Source organism: Pseudophryne corroboree, chromosome 8 (assembly GCF_028390025.1).
Source record: "Pseudophryne corroboree isolate aPseCor3 chromosome 8, aPseCor3.hap2, whole genome shotgun sequence".
Classification (NCBI taxonomy): Eukaryota; Metazoa; Chordata; class Amphibia; order Anura; family Myobatrachidae; genus Pseudophryne; species Pseudophryne corroboree.
Window position 1 is genome coordinate 414,150,914 of NC_086451.1, and position 22,600 is coordinate 414,173,513.

Below are 22,600 nucleotides of genomic sequence, written 5' to 3' on the forward strand. Positions count from 1 at the left end.
CAGTGGCACCTTGGGATCTTAACGTGTGTTGGATTCCTAAAATCCCACTGGTTTGAGCCACTTAAGACCGTGGAGCTAAAATATCTCACGTGGAAAGTGGTCATGCTTTTGGCCTTAGCTTGGACTAGGCGTGTGTCAGAATTGGCGGCTTTATCATGTAAAAGCCCATATCTGATCTTCCATATGGAAAAGGCAGAATGGAGGACTCGTCCCCAATTTCTCCCTAAGGTGGTATCATCGTTTCATTTGAACCAACCTATTGTGGTGCCTGCGGCTACTAGGGACTTGGAGGATTCCAAGTTGCTGGACGTAGTCTGGGCCCTGAAACTTTATGTTTCCAGGACGGCTAGAGTCAGAAAAACTGACTCGCTATTTATCCTGCATGCACCCAACAAGCTGGGTGCTCCTGCTTCAAAGCAGACTATTGCTCGCTGGATCTGTAGCACCATTCAGCTTGCACATTCTGCGGCTGGACTGCCGCATCCTAAATCAGTAAAAGCCCATTCCACGAGGAAGGTGGGCTCTTCTTGGGCGGCTGCCCGAGGGGTCTCGGCTTTACAACTTTGCCGAGCTGCTACTTGGTCGGGTTCAAACACTTTTGCAAAATTCTACAAGTTTGATACCCTGGCTGAGGAGGACCTTGAGTTTGCTCATTTGGTGCTGCAGAGTCATCCGCACTCTCCCGCCCGTTTGGGAGCTTTGGTATAATCCCCATGGTCCTTACGGAGTACCCAGCATCCATTAGGACGTCAGAGAAAATAAGAATTTACTCACCGGTAATTCTATTTCTCGTAGTCCGTAGTGGATGCTGGGAGCCCGTCCCAAGTGCGGACTCTCTGCAATACATGTATATAGTTATTGCTTAACTAAAGGGTTATTGTATGAGCCATCTGTTGAGAGAGGCTCAGTTATTGTTCATACTGTTAACTGGGTATAGTTATCACGAGTTGTACAGTGTGATTGGTGTGACTGGTATGAGTCTTACCCTGGATTCCAAATCCTTTCCTAGTAATGTCAGCTCTTCCGGGCAGTTTCCCTAACTGAGGTCTGGAGGAGGGGCATAGAGGGAGGAGCCAGTGCACACCAGATATAGTACCTAATCTTTCTTTTAAGAGTGCCCAGTCTCCTGCGGAGCCCGTCTATACCCCATGGTCCTTACGGAGTACCCAGCATCCACTACGGACTACGAGAAATAGAATTACCGGTGAGTAAATTCTTATTTTTTCTTTTCTATCCTATACTGCAGGGGTGGGGAACCTTTTTTCTACCAAGGGCCATTTGGATATTTATAAAATCCTTCGGGGGCCATACAAAAGTTATTAACTTAAAAATTAGCCTTCCCCCAGTAGATATGCCCAGTCAGTTGTTATGCCCCAGTACATATGCCCCCAGTCACTTGTTATGCCCCATTAGATATGCCCCCAGTCAGTTATTATGCCCCATTAGATATGCCTCCAGTCAATTGGTATGCCCCAGTAGATATACCCCCAGTCAGTTGTTATGCCCCATTATATATGCCCCCAGTCAGTTGCTATGCCCCATTAGATATTCCCCCAGTCAGTTGTTATGCCCCATTATATATGACCCCAGTCAGTTGTTATGCCCCATTAGATGTGCCCCCAGTAGCGCCGCTTACACACACACATTAAAAGACGAAAAAAAAACACTACTCACCAGCCAAGCTGCTGCTTCCGGACCGCTGCCCTCTACCTGGCCGCCTGCTCCATGGAACTATGGGAGAGACGTCATGATGTCTCTCCCATAACGCCGCACATGTACACTGCCTGAGCCGGAAGCCGGAGCTCAGGAGTGGTAACAAAATCTCAGCGGGTGCCCAGCATCTCCCTTGAGATGAGGTGAGCCTGGCCGGGCCAGATCAAGTGGTTCCCCCCGGGCCTTATATTATTATAAAATAAATGCCGTCTCCTTACCCAAGCAACTTTTCAGTTTCTGTTCTGCAGACCTTGACCCCTTTTCTCAATTTGCTCCCACAAATTAAAATTTAGGGAGAAATGTACTAATTGACATTTTGTCTGGTGCTTTTGAAACCACCTGATTTACTAAAGACCATACCAGAATACACATGTTTTTTAAAGCTGCACCCTACACATCTGGCTACTGCAACCTCACTGTACTACTGTAATTATCTTATTGAATTTGGCACAAAGACCACCCATGGTCATTATATGTTAGAACCCACCACTTATAGCAATGGTTCTCAAACTGTGTGCCATGGCACCCCTGGGGTGCCTCATGACACTTGCAGGGGTGCCCTGGCATGGTGGTCCAGGAGCAAATAATTTTGTTTATGGTCAATGTATTAGGCAAAATTAGTGCTGGTGGCTGTCAATCATAAAATATTTGGACAAACAGAAGCAAATCTTATCCCTCACCACACAATTGAACCTAAAGGTGACATAAACACAATTTACTTCATTTCATATTTCTTTCTACATTTCTCAATAAGAAACTTTTGACCTAGGGGTGCCGTGAAAAAAAGTCTGATACTCTAGGGCAGTGATTTTCAACCTTTTTCAACTTGCGGCACACTGAAAAGTTTTTAAAATTGCCAAGGCACACCATTGTCCCCCATGGGAAAAAAAACATGCACATTGCCCCCCATATAAAAACCATTATATTGACTGGCCCCCACAGAAAAAAACAATCACATTGCTCTCTATAGAAAAAAAATAACACACATTGTTGTCCCTGTCCCTCATCAGCTGGGGTTGTACAGTAAGACTCGCGCTGCTGTGCATTGAGCAGTGTGAGGGGGCAAGCTGGCTGGCGGGGGGACGGGCATGCAGGTGATCTGGCGGGCTCGCAGGAAGGCAACAGAGCATGTGTGACTCATGATGTCACGCTGCTGCGTCTCCATAGGTCACGGCTGCTGCATGCCTGAACCGCCTAGGAGAGCCCATCTATTTGAACACACCGCCCCTAGCCGTAAGCTTGTTTTCTAATCTGCCACCATTATCAGTGCTCAGGTGCACCAGCCTGATCCTTGCTGCAAGTAGCATTTCTGCCTACGTATAACTCTGCATTGCCCTTGTTACTATCGATTTGCACCCCTTCCGCTGCAAGTGGCCGAGTCCTGCATAATTGCCTGTCGTTTGACGTTTCATACTCACAGATTTGGAATACGCAAGATCCGTCCACAAAATTGACTTGTATCAGCTATGAAGTCTGTCTTTTCCAACATACTATTTATATTCTGTGGTAGGGAAGGCAAAATTCCTCTCACGTACTGTACTTTTTTCCTTCTGCAGCATTATACTAACATTACATGCAAATCCATTGCAACCTTACAGCAACCAGACATGTAAGCAATATTTGTTAATATTAAAAAACCTGGACTAATATAGGCCAGCAGTGTCTGCAAATGCACCTGTCACTCATTGCAGCCTATGGACCATGAATGACTGATGCCCCTTTATTACTGATATATATATAGGGGACATGGCACAGTAGTGCAGGATTGCAGGGTACTCCCAGGGTGCAAATGACACAGTAACCCCGGCACCCCCCTGTACACTGTGTGCGACTAATGTAACATCAGGCGGTGACAGAGCCCGGCCGTTGCAAAGGTGACCGGGCTGACTGGAAGACGTGTGGATCCCTGGCCGGGCTGGAATGCAGGAAGCCGGTCACGTGGTGCGCCGGACGCTTGTGTGTGTTACACAATGCCGGCTCCTCAGGCAGCACCTGACTCCTGTGTCATCCCTGTGTGTGTGCACTTGTCAGGCCAGGACTGCTGCAGAGCACGCTGCTACGTCTCCATAGGTCACGGCCGCGGCATGCCTGAGCCGCCTAGGAGAGTCCAGCGCTGCCCGGCCATTCTATTAAACTGAAGGCAGCTCTGACTCCGCTGACTCCACGGCACACTTGACAACCGCTGGCGGCACACTAGTGTGCCGCGGCACAGCGGTTGAAAAACGCTGCTCTAGGGGGCCGTGATTCAAAAAAGTTTGGGAACCACTGACTTAAAGCATAATCTGATGAATCAAGATGTGACCCATGAAATGCGCCATGCTCGAGTTAATGGAATGCCATATATTTGGAATAATTAATGAATGTTATATTGGCCACTATACGAATGGAAAATACTATAATACAAAGAGACATTTGCAGTTCCCAGTTTTACTGCGCCCAAGGGTGACATGTGGCCTATTATTTTCCCTTTATAGGGGATACTGTAGTCTTCTTATCTCTTGGGGGTCACAAGCCATACTGGCTACCTCTTAATTAGGAGTGGCATGGATCCTACCCTTCAACGACACCACACATCACTATCCTGATTCTCCCCCTGTAAGGAATAGAAACTACCATATTTACTGTAAAGCACAGATAAAACCAAGTGGTTGTGATAAGTGAGCCAGCTCCAGAAAGTGTACTGTATGTGCTACAAGCTGCCAATAACAAGATGTGGAGGCACAATACATTGTTTATGTGGGCAATCTCGCATTGAATAAGGTGGGTAACTTTACTAATTATCTTATGAGGGCAGTATAATGGAATTAAGGGCCCATACACACTAGACGTTTAAGTAAAAATCTCGCTCAGAAGGGCCAATCTGAGCGAGATCTTTTACAATCTCATCCAGTGTGTACACTCAATGTCGTTAACGATTCACGCTCCCGCGCATTTATATATAAGTTATTAAACTTTTATAGGCAGCAATATTAGAGGCAGCAGATGTCCTACAAGGGCTGCTGGTAGCTGTAGTTTATGTAGTTTCTTGATAGAAGTGCGGTGCTGGATCCTGGCGCCAATTGCAGTGGCTGCCGCTGCTGCCTGCTATTATCGTTTCTGGGTGTCAGTGCGGATGAGGGACTACCCGGTGGAGGAAGGGGGGGGGGGACACAACTCGGGGCTGGACTGCTGCTGCCACAAAAATGTAATCTACCTACTAGCTGCGGGTGGCACCACTGCGCAGTGCCCCTCCTCGGCTAGCACCCCTGGCGAGTGCCATCCTGGCCAATAGGTAGATACACCCCTGATCATATGTTAGGTTATCCATAATCTTTATAGCATTTTGTGTATGCAGTGTGGGTGTGCTGACCAGTCTCTCACACAGGCATGGCAGCATGATGATCTGTTTCTGTGTAAATGACTCGTATAAATAACCCATGTAATGAATGGGGCCTGTATATACCCAACGCTCCTGTGATTTCCTACTTTCAGGGTATTTGTGCAGAAAACCCTTATTTGATCATTGTACCTTAAGAATACATATTTAGGGAGCTACATGTAACATGCAGGGTATGTAGCTCAGTGAAGAACCTGAAGACACGTTTCACTTAGTTTTGTTTATTTAGAAATGAATATTCTGTTCCTGCTGTATTCCTCTGTCTCCATATACTCCTCATTTTCTTCCCTGCTTTCTGCACTGTGTAATGATTGTATTATCATCTGTCTCTGGCAATTATTGTATATATGACCAGAGTTTGTATTGCCATCGTCCATTCAATAAATACAGTTGTGGGTAGAGCCATTACCAGGGGCTGCAGGAGGGGAGGCACGTGGCTGTTTTTCTCCATCTCACTTGTACCACAAGGAACATCGAGGCCACTTTGTGTAGAACTTAATTGGCCAGTAACTCTTGACAGCTGGCATTTACTCTTCTGGCCTGTCGCCATTCTCTCTATGCTAGCTGTTATTCTCTCTTGTGGTGTTGGAACAGGTAGCGGTAGTGTTGGTAATGGTGAGGGGTTTGGAGACAGCTTGTAGATGTTGATGTTGATCAACATCTATGGGAAGGAGACGGACACGACACACAAGCTGGTGGTGATGGGGTGGGAAGGGGAAGGGGGAGGGGTAAATCCTTATGCTTAAGTCTGATGTTTCTGACTTGCAGCATGTCCCAGCCCCTGTCCAGATGGTCTGGAGGACATAATGGGGTGGTGGAAATGTATATAATGAAGGAGCGGAACTGCATCAAAGCATAAGGAGTAGGAAGAAGGGGGCAGGTGAGATAAGGGTATTTGGGTTGGGGAGGGATTTGGGTGGGTGAGGGTAGTGGGGATGGTGGGGGTGGGGATGGAGAAGAAGTTGGGAGGGATGTTGAGGGGGATGGGGATGGTAGGGTTGAGGGTAATGGTGCTGCCATTTGATCTGTGGAAACAAGACAATCAGGAAACGTATTTTTAGTAATTGCTATATGATAGATTTGTCCTTCAAAAGGTGGCTAAAGCATAGTCATTGATAAGTATGGAAAGTCCTATCTAAAACACACATTTCCACTGCAGATAGTGGGTTTCTCTAGTAAATGGACCAATTTTGTCTTTCCTGTGGCTTCTCATTATAAGGCAGAGGTGTCAGTTACTTGAAAAACACCTGGTGCGGGTTAAAAGGGGTGTGTGGTTTATCAGCAGGGGCGTGGCTTCATGACAGGGGGCATGGCTAAGTGACCCGACCGCTGTTTTCGGCACATAATGGGTACGGCAGATGGGGCATCGCCCGGATACTAGTGTATCTGCAGTGCTGGCTTCTGCACTGTGACAGGAGCTCGGTTACAGCATGATACGATATAGTGCAGCACCCAGCTCCTGCCATTGAGCAAGAGCCAGCTCTTTGGTGTCACTCCTCGAAGGGTAACACCGGGGTGAAGGCCATTCCCCCTGCTCCCACCTTGTGACGCCCCTGTTATAAGGTTAGGTAAAATCATAATCTTGACTTTTGTCACGGAGACTAATGAAATATGGATATTAATGTCAACATATCATCCCTGCAGCGGCTTCAGTGGTGTCTTCTGGATCCTAGTGGTCATGTGACCATCAATTCCGTGTCAGACCTCCAATCGTCCAGCTTTCTGGTAATAATTTCTTCGCTATCCCTACCCTTAAACCCTGCCTCTATTGCCTAAACCTAACCTCCCTAACCTCCCTCCATAGCCTAACCCTAACCCTTTTTAGGTATATAAGCGAAAGGAGAAAAACAAAAGGCGGAATTATAAAACTAAAGACGGACACTGGGAGTCTTGTTGAAGGAGACAATTTAATAGCAGATCATCTTAATGATTATTTTTGCTCAGTATTTACTACTGAAAGAGAGGGGAAGGGGCCACAGTTAAGTTGCAGGGATATTCAGGAAAATGAAACAAGTACATTTACAGAGGAGAAGGTCCTAACAGAACTCTCAAAGCTGAAAGTGGACAAATCTATGGGGCCAGATGGGATACATCCAAGGATACTAAAAGAACTTAAAGAGGTGCTGGTAGCACCATTGACAGAATTATTCAACCAGTCATTAGCTACAGGAGTAATTCCAGGGGACTGGAAAAGAGCAAACGTAGTCCCACTGCACAAAAGTGGAAGCAAGGAAGAGGCAAACAACTACAGACCAGTGAGTCTTACATCAGTAGTAGGGAAATTGATGGAAACACTCTTAAAAGAAAGAGTTGTAGATTATCTCAAATCCGGCAATTTACTGGATCCCAAACAGCATGGATTCACTGGGGGGAGATCATGTCAAACAAATCTTATTGACTTTTTTGATTGTGTGACTAAAGTGATGGATAAAGGTGGAGCTATGGATATAGCTTATCTAGACTTTAGTAAGGCTTTTGACACAGTTCCACATCGCAGACTGCTAAATAAACTTGAAAGTTTGGGATTGGATATTAGGATTATTGAATGGATAAGATCTTGGTTGAAGGATAGAAAACAGAGAGTTGTGGTAAATGGAGTGCATTCACAGGAGGGAAATGTTACCAGTGGAGTACCCCAGGGATCTGTACTTGGACCAGTGCTTTTTAATATCTTTATTGGTGACATTGCAAAGGGCATTAAAGGGAAAGTATGCCTTTTTGCAGATGACACAAAGGTATGCAACAGGGTAGACACACCAGGTGGGGTAAAACAAATGATTGAGGATCTAGGTAGACTAGAGGAATGGTCAAGAGTCTGGCAATTACAGTTTAATGCCAAAAAATGCAAAATCATGCACTTGGGTCTCAAAAATCCTAAAGCTAAATACAGTATTAATGGCACTATACTGGAAACTACTGAGGAGGAAAGGGATCTAGGAGTCACTATTTCAGATGACTTAAAAGCAGGTAAGCAATGTAACAAGGCAATGAGGAAGGCTAGTCAGATGCTTGGCTGCATTGGGAGAGGAATCAGCAGCAGAAAGAAAGAAGTAATAATGCCACTGTTTAGGTCATTGGTACGGCCTCATCTAGAATACTGTATTCAGTTCTGGAGGCCATATCTTCAAAAGGATATTAATACATTAGAAACTGTACAAAGGAGGGCAACTAAAATGGTGCATGGCCTACATCACAAAACATACCCAGAAAGACTAAGAAATCTCAATATGTATAGTTTGGAGCATAGAAGGGAAAGGGGGGACATGATAGAAACTTTCAAATATATCAAGGGTTTTAATTAAGTCCAGGAGGGAAACATTCTCCAAATGAAGAGAAGCAATAGGACACGAGGACATGCACTGAGACTGGAGGGGGGGAGGTTCAGGGGAAATTTGCGGAAAAATTATTTCACAGAAAGGGTAGTGGACAAGTGGAATAGCCTCCCATCAGAGGTGGTAGAGGCTAAGACAGTAGAGCAATTTAAACATGCATGGGATAGACATAAGGATATCCTTACAAAGAAATAAGGATCAAATAAGGTTAGAGATAAAAATAATATAAAAAAAAAAAAAAAAGGGCAGACTAGATGGGCCAAGTGGTTTTTATCTGCCGACAAATTCTATGTTTCTAACCTTCTCCCTCACAGTCTAACCCTGACCTCCCCTCATTGTCTAACCCTAAACTCCCACCTGCAGCCTAATCCCCCCAAACCTTCTTAACCATAACCACACCTTGCAGCCTAACCCTCCCACCCACAACCTAACCTCCCAACCCCAGCCTCATGGTGCTTACACACTGGTCCATCAGCCAGTATGTACAAACGATATGTCTGTGAACCCCGTCGTTCAAAGATATTGCGTTAGCCCTGCAGCACAGCCGACAGTCAATATCTAACGCTGTGTGTGTATGGGCGGTCAGCCGACCACCCATACACAAGGTGCTGCAGCCGGCGGTGATTGACAACTGAACTGGGCAGGCGCATGTAAACGCCTGCCCAGTTCCTGACGTCAGTCCTTACGGATCGGGCAATGTGTATGCTCAACACACTGCCCGGTCCGTCTTTAGATATATCTGTAGATCAATTGATCTGCATATATATTGATAGGTGTGTACCCAGCTTAAGTCTCCCATCCACAACCTAACCCTCCTGCCCGCAGCCTGACTTTTATGTCAACATTCTGAGAATGTTGATATTTTAACGATATTGACATAATGTCGACATTGATATTGTGAAACCTTCGACTGTATCTCCTCATTATAATATAGAGCCTGTATCTAGTTATTGTTACCTTTCTTAAGGGCAGCCGCAGACTCAATGTCAGCTGCCACTTTGTACATTTTCCGGCAACTGCAAGAAAAGAAGAAAGGGACAATCAGAGATCATACATAGCGAGCCGGGAACGTTAGCTGAATGTACAGTAAGTAAAGAAACCATAATGCAATCTGTAAGAGGTGTTAGTAACTTACCAGATGAAAATGTAGAGGATGAATGCAGTGAGGGCCACAGCACACACAGCACCACATACACTGATAATCAGCAGGTTCTCTGCTGTCAGTGTCATCGCTGTGCAGGAAAGAAACACACAGGTGACTTACTCATCTCAGTTACAGCCATGCTACACATACCAATTCATTACTTATATCATATCAACAGCAGCGCGGGTTCCTTCACATGGGGAGTATTGGTGATATGGGTAATAAGTATAATAATACAGACTGGCACCTTTATATTCCCTGTACACAACATGAGGATATTCAATACTGTATCTGCATATTCAGGTACCATTAGATATATGTTGTATGGTACCAGTGATACAGATTAGGCCAGGACTACTACTGGAACGTCTCCACCTTCTGGGTTTTATCAACTTTGCCAGTAACTACGGAATTGTATCCAATACATAGAGATCTGGGTCATATGTAAGGGTAATAAAGACTAAACCCATCTGCCTGGCTGATATAAAGGCCATACTGGAAAAACACATAAGATAAAGCAATGTATAGTAAAGGTAAGGATGAGGAGTCTCTCCACCTGACATACTCTATGGGGGGAATTTAATTCTGTTCTTACAAGATCTATTCAGAATTAGAATTACCACTCAGTGTTGTGTAAGGTTTCCGTAAGCTGCGTATTATCTGCTGAATGTGTCTCATCATTTAGCCAAATAAAATTTATTTTTTCTGCTTAGTAAAAATAATAGAAAGGACTGAGGAGTCTACTTACCTCCTGGCTGTTATAGAAGCGCCGATGTTAGAAAGAATAATAATAAATATAGAACACAATAATGCGTGAGCACAGCAAACCACGTCCTTATACTCCAATAACTACCTATCAAAAGAGACTGTTCCAGCCTGCCAGCTATATGAGCCTGAGCCCCATTATGATGCGTTCTGGCTGTAATAATTACAGATCTAGAACCTGGTTGGGACTATTGTATAGAGCTTATGAAGCAATAGAAATCCTGTGTTACTTCAGTACTACTACTGTATGTGATAAAACTACAGAAACTAATATTCAGAAACTCTTAAATCCGAATTAGCCGTAATGTAATTGTTAATAAAGGATAAAATGTAAAGTCACTTTGCTTTAGGGAAATAGGATATTGACATGGATTCAGTATGATATACTGATGGACGAGATGCCGGCGGTCATAATACAGACAGCGGCATCCCGATCATCAAATTCCCAAAAGCCCCCCAGAAAGTACCCTAACCCTCCCCTACTTTAACCCTCCCTTGTGGGTGCCTAACCCTAACCCTCCCTTCCCTGCTGCCTAAACCACACACTCCCCGCTTGGTGCCTAACCTCCCCTTGTTAGTGCCTCCCCTTTTAATATTATATATATACACTGCTCAAAAAAATAAAGGGAACACTAAAATAACACATCCTAGATCTGAATGAATGAAATATTCTTATTAAATACTTTGTTCTTTACATAGTTGAATGTGCTGACAACAAAATCACACAAAAATTATCAATGGAAATCAAATTTATTAACCCATGGAGGTCTGGATTTGGAGTCACACTCAAAATTAAAGTGAAAAAACACACTACAGGCTGATCCAACTTTGATGTAATGTCCTTAAAACAAGTCAAAATGAGGCTCAGTAGTGTGTGTGTGGCCTCCACGTGCCTGTATGACCTTCCTACAACGCCTGGACATGCTCCTGATGAGGTGGCAGATGGTGTCCTGAGGGATCTCCTCCCAGACCTGGACTAAAGCATCCACCAACTCCTGGACAGTCTGTGGTGCAACGTGGCGTTGGTGGATGGAGCGAGACATGATGTCCCAGATGTGCTCAATTGGATTCAGGTCTGAGGAACGGGCGGGCCAGTCCATAGCATCAATGCCTTCGTCTTGCAGGAACTGCTGACACACTCCAGCCACATGAGGTCTAGCATTGTCTTGCATTAGGAGGAACCCAGGGCCAACCGCATCAGCATATGGTCTCACAAAGGGTCTGAGGATCTCATCTCGGTACCTAATGGCAGTCAGGCTACCTCTGGCGAGCACATGGAAGGCTGTGCGGCCCTCCAAAGAAATGTCACCCCACACCATTACTGACCCACTGCCAAACCGGTCATGCTGGAGGATGTTGCAGGCAGCAGAACGTTCTCCTTGGCGTCTCCAGACTCTGTCACGTCTGTCATATGTGCTCAGTGAGAACCTGCTTTCAACTGTGAAGAGAACAGGGTGCCAGTGGCGAATTTGCCAATCTTGGTGTTCTCTGGCAAATGCCAAACGTCCTGCACGGTGTTGGGCTATAAGCACAACCCCCACCTGTGGATGTCGGGCCCTCATACCACCCTCATGGAGTCTGTTTCTGATCATTTGAGTAGACACATGCACATTTGTGGCTTGCTGGAGGTCATTTTGTAGGGCTCTGGCAGTGCTCCTCCTATTCCTCCTTGCACAAAGACGGAGGTAGCGGTCCTGCTGCTGGGTTGTTGCCCTCCTACGGCCTCCTCCACGTCTCCTGATGTACTGGCCTGTCTCCTGGTAGCGCCTCCATGCTCTGGACACTACGCTGCCAGACACAGCAAACCTTCTTGCCACACCTCGCATTGATGTGCCATCCTGGATGAGCTGCACTACCTGAGCCACTTGTGTGGGTTGTAGGGAGGTCCTACAGGTACGTGGAGGCCACACACACTACCGAGCCTCATTTTGACTTGTTTTAAGGACATTACATCAAAGTTGGATCAGCCTGTAGTGTGTTTTTCCACTTTAATTTTGAGGGTGACTGAGCCACTTGTGTGGGTTGTAGACTCCGTCTCATGCTACCACTAGAGTGAAATCACTGCCAGCTTTCAAAAGTGACCAAAACAGCAGCCAGAAAGCATAGGAGCTGAGAAGTGGTCTGTGGTCACCACCTGCAGAACAACTCCTTTATTGGGGGTGTCTTGCTAATTGCCTATAATTTCCACCTGTTATCTATTCCATTTGCACAACAGCATGTGAAATTGATTGTCAATCAGTGTTGCTTCCTAAGTGGACAGTTTGATTTCACAGAAGTGTGATTGACTTGGAGTTACATTGTGTTGTTTAAGTGTTCCCTTTATATTTTTGAGCAGTGTATATAATTATTTTTTATTTTGGTGCTAAACCCCACTGTACTTTACTATTATTTTTCTGTGTATAATCTCATACACGTATTGTGTGACACCAGGGATGCCATCAGAAAGTGTGGGGCCCGGGACTGAAAAAAATAGGTAGTGCCCCCTACCACACACATGTGCGCTCACACAATGACCCCATAGACACACACACACACACACACACACACACACACACACACACACACACACACACACACACACACACACACACACACAATAAAACACAATACACGAACAAATGCAGCAAAATATCAGTGTCTTTTATTCAACAAGTAGATCTTACTAACTTTGGGGCTCACTTACATTTGTATGTAAGTCATGATTATGACATGCCTCTCCGGTGTAGCCGTACACGTCTGTGCTGATAGGTGCCACTGTGACAATCTCCCTGAAATACTCTTTCAAAAGTAGGCAAGTGTGGCACATACCCGAGCATCCCTTTATATGCTAGCTCCATAATTATTACAAATAAGGCAAGTGTGCCAAGATAGTGGAACACCCCCTACTGCCCCCGGGACATCAAAGCTGCCGCTGTTAGCACCCCCTAACCCTACCGCTGGAAGATGGGTAGGGGCCCCAGTGCATTGCTTTGCCCAGGAGCCTACACTGCTGTTAAGACGACCCTGCGCATAGTCTGCATTATAGAGCTAGGGCCCTCATTCCGAGTTGTTCGCTCGCAAGGCGAATGTAGCAGAGTTACACACGCTAAGCCGCCGCCTACTGGGAGTGAATCTTAGCTTCTTAAAATTGCGACCGACGTACGCGCAATATTGCGATTACAAACGAGTTAGCAGTTTCAGAGTAGCTCCAGACTTACTCTGCCTGTGCGATCATTTCAGTGCTTGTCGTTCCTGGTTGACGTCACAAACACACCCAGCGTTCGCCCAGGCACTCCCACCGTTTCCCCGGCCACTCCTGCGTTTTTTCCGGAAACGGTAGCGTTTTCAGCCACACGCCCCTGAAACGCCGTGTATCCGCCCAGTAACACCCATTTCCTGTCAATCACATTACGATCGCCGGAGCGAAGAAAAAGCCGTGAGTAAAAATACTTTCTTCATAGTAAAGTTACTTGGCGCAGTCGCAGTGCGAACATTGCGCATGCGTACTAAGCGGATTTTCACTGCGATGCGATGAAAAATACCGAGCGAACAACTCGGAATGAGGGCCCATGTTAAGTGCAAGACCACTTTTCAATAATGTGCTGATTGAAATACAGATTGAAATATGAATAACATTCCATATTGTAAAGAAGGTTTCCGGTTGCCTGGAAACCCCCCTCCTCATGGCCAGTGACTCAGATTATAACAACAATAGCAACAGAATATAATACGATTACTAGAGCTGCTACCACATCATGCAGTTTAAGGGACAGAGCGGAGCTTCTGCACGTGCCCAGTGGTAGCAGCTTCTACTACCAAGTTTGCAGTGTGTGTGGTGGATCTGAGCTCTCAATCAGTGCACTGGACCAGAGAGCAGCTGCCAGGAAGAAGAGACAGGAGCCTTACCATGAGGTGAGTGAATGTGTGCTTAGAAAGTGAAGTTCTGTTGGGAGGCAGTCAATTGACCACCTGTCGGGATCCCTGCACTCGCCGCCGGGATCCCGGCTGTCGGCCTCCCGGCGTCTGTCTCCTGACTGCCAGGATATTGTACTGATCCCGTTCTGTCTCCTACTGGTTCTCTAATGTTTGTGTATTTATTCATTATGGTATAATTAACCTTTTCCTGAGCACTAATTTTATTTATACATAAATATGTTTGATACAGCTTATACGATAAACCATCTGTAGTGTTAAATATTAATACTGTAGTATCCAGAGTAGAAAATGACCAATGTGTACATTAATGTCCAGGGTCATTACTAGGTTCTTCTACCACTTCCCCAAACTCCCGCACTTGCTCCAGTGTTCCGCAGAGTGGGAGTTTGTGGACTGCGTGTGGAAACCCCCGCTAGAAATCTTGCGTTTGCCTCTGCATTCTGGGATAAATGTAACAGCTTGCAAGTTGCAGGCATCAACGCGTCTTTAATCATTTAAAAGGCAAAACCAGGTCAGGTTTGCCTTTTAAATGAATGTCCCTTTAAAACATTGTACAGACTCGCATTGAACTTGCCGATGGCTGCGTCTCGCAGGTTATATCTATCCTGCTATCCTTCTCTTCCAGCTAGGGCTACAGTATTTACTCTGAGGCATTCTCATGGCCAGAAGCTCAAAGGGCAGCTTTTCCCAATGCTATGCTTTATTTTTTCTTTAAATATGCATGTAATGGATTTGGAGATGGATATTGCACAAATATTTGTTTTTCTTAGTTCTTCTTTATGTGTTCTCCAGCAGAGGGCAATGTGCCATTGCCAAATATGGGGCTAATTCAGACCTGATCGCTAGGCTGCGTTTTCGCACAGCGTACGATCAGGTCTGTGAATGCCAAATTGTTTCCTCACAAATATTTAAAATGCCCACTCTAATATATGCTGCAGACGCCAGGCGCATCTTATTACCATATACGATACAAGTGCGCTGTACATCGCAAAACACTGCATACCATAAGAGAAAACAATACACCCACACATTATCTGAGTTCCAAAGCTCATTGATGTATATATTTGTTATTAAAAGGATATGGATTCAATATATTACAATGTACAGTATACACATAATTACATGGTTACAACTCACACAGTAAGCAGTTAAAATATACAGTTACAGTTACAGGCCAGCGATACAATTACCATATCTTTCAATGCATCCTCCTCTTAATATCTCTCTCTCAGCAAATAAATACAGGAACTGATCTGGCAGTAACTCCATCATAGTCTAGTCCAAAACAGCAACTGACTTCCTGTGTGATCAGCAATGTGTTATCTAGTTTGGGGGAGGGAATTTACTCATTCATGATGAGTCACTAGTCTCTTTGTATATGCTAATCAGGTTCAGCCTTGAAGACATCCAAAGGGCTGGCCTGAGCTCCCTGTCCACTACCTGTTTGGAATATCTATTATTCTAATAAAAGTGATTTTAGCTTTTATACATTTAATCATAATTATTTGTTGCAATGTCCTACAACTTAATAACAAGTATCAAATGAATCTACACATTAATCTGCTTGCTTTAATACCAAATATGACATTTGTATCTGGTTTCGTTCAAATAATACACATACATGACATTACTTCATTATATAATTTTAAATCATCATGATGTCTGGCGCTTGATATTATTATAGTTATGTACTGTATGAAATAAGTGTCGAATCCATCTCTGTGGCATGTCTGGGTAAATGCGTGTGTTACCATATATTGCTGTGCTCGCCGCGCCTATTTGCAAGTATAGCGACTCATAATGTGTGTAGTTTGTATGTTCTTTTTTTGTAATATTTTTGACTTCGACAGGTCTGAACTGCGCATGCGTATGCACTGCAATGCGCAGAAGCAACGGTACGCAGCGACGGGGAGCGGCGGGAAGCGACGAGTTGGTGCGAAAAATCTGATCGCACCGGCGATCGCAGATAGATTGACAGGAAGAGGGCGTTTGTGGGTGGCAACTGACCGTTTTCAGGGAGTGTCTGGAAAAACGCAGGAGGGATCCCGTGTTTTGTGGGAGGAATCGTGACGTCAGCTCCGGCCCCGATCATTGCAGTGGCTGAGTAAGTCCTGGCCTGTGCAGAGACTGCACAAACTTCTGTTTGTGCAACTCTCCTACAATTGCGATCTCACACCTGCACAGCGAATTCCCCCAGTGACGTGCGGAGGGGTGAGGCAGGTGAGGCAGAGCCTTTCCTGTCATACTAACGTTTGTGCCAGAGTTTTGACTGTATAAAGTATATGAAAAATACAAAGAATATGTTAAAAATATTTTCTTTGTATTATTCTAATAATTTTTATAGCCCATACTCTGGAGTAAAAAGTCTATGGCACCTGCTTATCTTTTCCGCACATCTCTGATCAAAACTCACCAAATTTCCAGGAGTTTATACTGCTGCACAGATGTTTAATGCCCAGATGTACCCTTTGGCTCATATATTGAATGTAAATCTGGCTCTGGTGCTAGCCAGTGCCTCCTAAGCCATTTAGCTCATTGCACATCCCTGAATTCCCCCTCCCCCTGTAAGCGGCGACTACCTGATCGCAGGGATGCAAAAAATGCACCCTAGCGATTAGGTCTGAATTACCCCCTATGTTTGTAACTTGTGACGAGTCAACATTTATGTATAAGTAATATATTTAGTTTGTTATTTATTGTAATTAATGCCAGGGATGTGGTTAATTGTATAAGTGTAATATATATATATATGTGTTTTTTTAAATTATTTTTTTAACTTATTTTCAGGATCTAAATGCAGGGACTGGACACAGCGATGAGGAAAAGGAGGGGGGATGGTTTAGGGGACCTGTTAATTGTTTTCCTACTAAAACTGAGTAGTTGGAGCATACACTTTAAAAAGCAAAATTGGCCCCGTTATTTGTGTCCCTGATCCTTGGGGCCCCCCTGAACCTCGGGGCCCTGCACCTGTTTCCGAGCCTGATTATACTGCACAGGACTATGGTGTATTTTCTACAGTGCATTGTTGTTATTAACCTGGTACATTATCATGCATGCACTAGCAGTAATTACTAAGTATATTTATCAAGGAGCCCAGACCATGAACTCACTAATGGTTAGTCAAGCCTCTGTGGTGAGTGGCCACACCCCCTCTGGAGACTGGCCACACCCCTAAACACAGGCCCCTACCACTGCATTCCCTTCATGCCCCAGTCGGACACTGAACAACTGTGTGGCAACTATTCAAAGACTAGGTTGAAAAGGTTTTGGTGTTGGCTAATGCAAGTATCTACCCTCACGAACCACTACAGACTAATGCTGCTTTCACATCGCAAAACCTGCTTTTGAAATGGTTCTTTAAACGGTTCTTAAAACGGGTCTGAGCAGTTAAACCCACTTCACATCGCATGTTGTAACCAGTATATTACCATTTCATTACCGTTTTGGTACCTTTCACACTGAACCCGTTTCACCCATACAAAACAGTGGTTGTCATTTTAAATGTTTATTTCCTGCTTCTGCCTGGTGACATCACACATGGAGACAGCCTATCACCTTCTGGGGCTTACAAATACCGTTTCAGACCCTTTCACACTGCACAATGAAACGGGTCTGAAACGGGTAGGACCCTGCTTTTTTACCGTTTCAAAATACCGGTATGAAAACGGTAAATTGAAGGTGACCCTTTCACATCGCAGCTCGAACCGTTTAGGAAGCCTTAAAAATCGGCAATTTACCGGGTTCAAGCTGCGGTGTGAAAGGGGTATGGGGCCGATTCAGACCTGATCGCTGCTGTGCATTTTCACACAGTGGGCGATCAGGTCTGAACTGCGCATGCGTATGCACCGCAATGCGCAGGCGCACCGGGATGGTGCGAAAAAAGCAATCGCATGGGCGATCGCAAGGTGACTGAAAAGAAGAGGCCATTTGTGGGTGGCAACTGACCATTTTAGAGGAGTGTCCGGAAAAACGCAGGAGGGACCAGGTGTTTGGAGGAAGTGTTTCTGACGTCAGCTCCGGTCCCGATCATCGCAGCGGCTGAGTAAGTCCTGGGCTGCGCAGAGACATGCAGCTCTCCTGCACATGCGATTGCACCCCTGCACAGCGATTTCCCCCTGTAGGCGGTGACTACCTGATCGTAGGGATGCAGAAAACGCACCCTAGCGATCAGGTCTGAATTAGCCCCTAATATTGCAGCACTGTCCATAGTATTTATGCAGTTATTGATGATTTTGTGTTCATTTCACATGTTCACTGTCCCTGTAATTTGCAATGTTTATCCCACAGATGTGCGATCGGAATGAGATCTGGGGAACTTGGAGGCCAAGTCAACACCTTGAACTCTTGGTCATGTTTCTCAAACCATTCCTGTAGTGTGGCAGGGCGCATTATCCTGCTGAGAGACCACTGCCATCTGCATATATCATTGCCATGAAGGGGTGTACTTGGTCATTAACAATGTATAGGTAGGTGGTACCTGTCAAAGTAATTTCCACATGACTGCCAGGACCCCAAGGTTTCTCAGCAGAACACTGCCCAGAGTATCACGCTGTCCCCGCCGACTGCCTTCTTCCCATAGTGCATCTGGGTGCCATCTCTTCCCCAGGTAAATAATGCACACACACCTGGCCGTCCACACACCCACACACATCAATGAGCCTTGGATACCCTGACCCTGTATGTATGGTAAGCCTACCTACACACCATCACTAGGTTTTATTAGTGATGAGCACCGGAAATTTTTCGGGTTTTGTGTTTTGGTTTTGGGTTCGGTTCCGCGGCCGTGTTTTGGGTTCGAACGCGTTTTGGCAAAACCTCACCAAATTTTTTTTGTCGGATTCGGGTGTGTTTTGGATTCGGGTGTTTTTTTCAAAAAACCCTAAAAAACAGCTTAAATCATAGAATTTGGGGGTCATTTTGATCCCAAAGTATTATTAACCTCAATAACCATAATTTCCACTCATTTTCAGTCTATTCTGAACACCTCACACCTCACAATATTATTTTTAGTCCTAAAATTTGCACCGAGGTCGCTGGATGACTAAGCTCAGCGACCCAAGTGGCCGACACAAACACCTGGCCCATCTAGGAGTGGCACTGCAGTGTCACGCAGGATGGCCCTTCCAAAAAACACCCCCCAAACAGCACATGACGCAAAGAAGAAAAAAAAGAGGCGCAATGAGGTAGCTGTGTGAGTAAGCTAAGCGACCCTAGTGGCCGACACAAACACCTGGCCCATCTAGGAGTGGCACTGCAGTGTCACGCAGGATGGCCCTTCCAAAAAACACCCCCCAAACAGCACATGACGCAAAGAAAAAAAGAGGCGCAATGAGGTAGCTGTGTGACTAAGATAAGCGACCCAAGTGGCCGACACAAACACCTGGCCCATCTAGGAGTGGCACTGCAGTGTCACGCAGGATGGCCCTTCCAAAAACTACTCCCCAAACAGCACATGACGCAAAGAAAAATGAAAGAAAAAAGAGGTGCAAGATGGAATTGTCCTTGGGCCCTCCCACCCACCCTTATGTTGTATAAACAGGACATGCACACTTTAACCAACCCATCATTTCAGTGACAGGGTCTGCCACACGACTGTGACTGAAATGACGGGTTGGTTTGGACCCCCACCAAAAAAGAAGCAATTAATCTCTCCTTGCACAAACTGGCTCTACAGAGGCAAGATGTCCACCTCATCATCATCCTCCGATATATCACCGTGTACATCCCCCTCCTCACAGATTATCAATTCGTCCCCACTGGAATCCACCATCTCAGCTCCCTGTACTTTGTGGAGGCAATTGCTGCTGGTGAATGTCTCCACGGAGGAATTGATTATAATTCATTTTAATGAACATCATCTTCTCCACATTTTCTGGATGTAACCTCGTACGCCGATTGCTGACAAGGTGAGCGGCGGCACTAAACACTCTTTCGGAGTACACACTTGTGGGAGGGCAACTTAGGTAGAATAAAGCCAGTTTGTGCAAGGGCCTCCAAATTGCCTCTTTTTCCTGCCAGTATACGTACGGACTGTCTGACGTGCCTACTTGGATGCGGTCACTCATATAATCCTCCACCATTCTTTCAATGGGGAGAGAATCATATGCAGTGACAGTAGACGACATGTCCGTAATCGTTGTCAGGTCCTTCAGTCCGGACCAGATGTCAGCATCAGCAGTCGCTCCAGACTGCCCTGCATCACCGCCAGCGGGTGAGCTCGGAATTCTGAGCCTTTTCCTCGCACCCCCAGTTGCGGGAGAATGTGAAGGAGGAGATGTTGACAGGTCGCGTTCCGCTTGACTTGACAATTTTCTCACCAGCAGTTCTTTGAACCCCTGCAGACTTGTGTCTGCCGGAAAGAGAGATCCAAGGTAGGTTTTAAATCTAGGATCGAGCACGGTGGCCAAAATGTAGTGCTCTGATTTCAACAGATTGACCACCCGTGAATCCTTGTTAAGCGAATTAAGGGCTCCATCCACAAGTCCCACATGCCTAGCGGAATCGCTCTGTGTTAGCTCCTCCTTCAATGTCTCCAGCTTCTTCTGCAAAAGCCTGATGAGGGGAATGACCTGACTCAGGCTGGCAGTGTCTGAACTGACTTCACGTGTGGCAAGTTCAAAAGGTTGTAGAACCTTGCACAACGTTGAAATCATTCTCCACTGCGCTTGAGACAGGTGCATTCCACCTCCTATATCGTGCTCAGTTGTATAGGCTTGAATGGCCTTTTGCTGCTCCTCCAACCTCTGAAGCATATAGAGGGTTGAATTCCACCTCGTTACCACTTCTTGCTTCAGATGATGGCAGGGCAGGTTCAGGCGTTTTTGGTGGTGCTCCAGTCTTCTGTACGTGGTGCCTGTATGCCGAAAGTGTGCCGCAATTCTTCTGGCCACCGACAGCATCTCTTGCACGCCCCTCTCGTTTTTTAAATAATTCTGCACCACCAAATTCAAGGTATGTGCAAAACATGGGACGTGCTGGAATTTGCCCAGATTTAATGCACACACAATATTGCTGGCGTTGTCCGATGCCACAAATCCACATGAGAGTCCAATTGGGGTAAGCCATTCTGCGATGATCTTCCTCAGTTGCCGTAAGAGGTTTTCAGCTGTGTGCGTATTCTGGAAAGCGGTGATACAAAGCGTAGCCTGCCTAGGAAAGAGTTGGCGTTTGCGAGATGCTGCTACTGGTGCCGCCGCTGCTGTTCTTGCGGCGGGAGTCAATACATCTACCCAGTGGGCTGTCACAGTCATATAGTCCTGAGTCTGCCCTGCTCCACTTGTCCACATGTCCGTGGTTAAGTGGACATTGGGTACAACTGCATTTTTTAGGACACTGGTGACTCTTTTTCTGAGGTCTGTGTACATTTTCGGTATCGCCTGCCTAGAGAAATGGAACCTAGATGGTATTTGGTACCGGGGACACAGTACCTCAAACAAGTCTATAGTTGGCTCTGCAGTAATGATGGATACCGGAACCACGGTTCTCACCGCCCAGGATGCCAAGGCCTCAGTTATCCGCTTTGCAGCAGGATGACTGCTGTGATATTTCATCTTCCTCGCAAAGGACTGTTGGACAGTCAATTGCTTGGTGGAAGTAGTAAAAGTGGTCTTACGACTTCCCCTCTGGGATGACCATCGACTCCCAGCAGCAACAACAGCAGCGCCAGCAGCAGTAGGCGTTACACGCAAGGATGCATCGGAGGAATCCCAGGCAGGAGAGGACTTGTCAGAATTGCATGTGACTTGCCCTGCAGGACTATTGGCATTCCTGGGGAAGGAGGAAATTGACACTGAGGGAGTTGGTGGGGTGGTTTGCGTGAGCTTGGTTACAAGAGGAAGGGATTTACTGGTCAGTGGACTGCTTCCGCTGTCGCCCAAAGTTTTTGAACTTGTCACTGACTTATGATGAATGCGCTGCAGGTGACCTTACCCCTACTTATTACAGCTTGACAAAGGCAACACACGGCTTGACAAATGTTGTCCGCATTTCTGTTGAAATACTTCCACACCGAAGAGCTGATTTTTTTGGTATTTTCACCAGGCATGTCAATGGCCATATTCCTCCCACGGACAACAGGTGTCTCCCCGGGTGCCTGACTTAAACAAACCACCTCACCATCAGAATCCTCCTGGTCAATTTCCTCCCCAGCGCCAGCAACACCCATATCCTCCTCATCCTGGTGTACTTCAACACTGACATCTTCAATCTGACTATCAGGAACTGGACTGCGGGTGCTCCTTCCAGCACTTGCAGGGTGCGTGCAAATGGTGGAAGGCGCATGCTCTTCACGTCCAGTGTTGGGAAGGTCAGGCATCGCAACCGACACAATTGGACTCTCCTTGTGGATTTGTGATT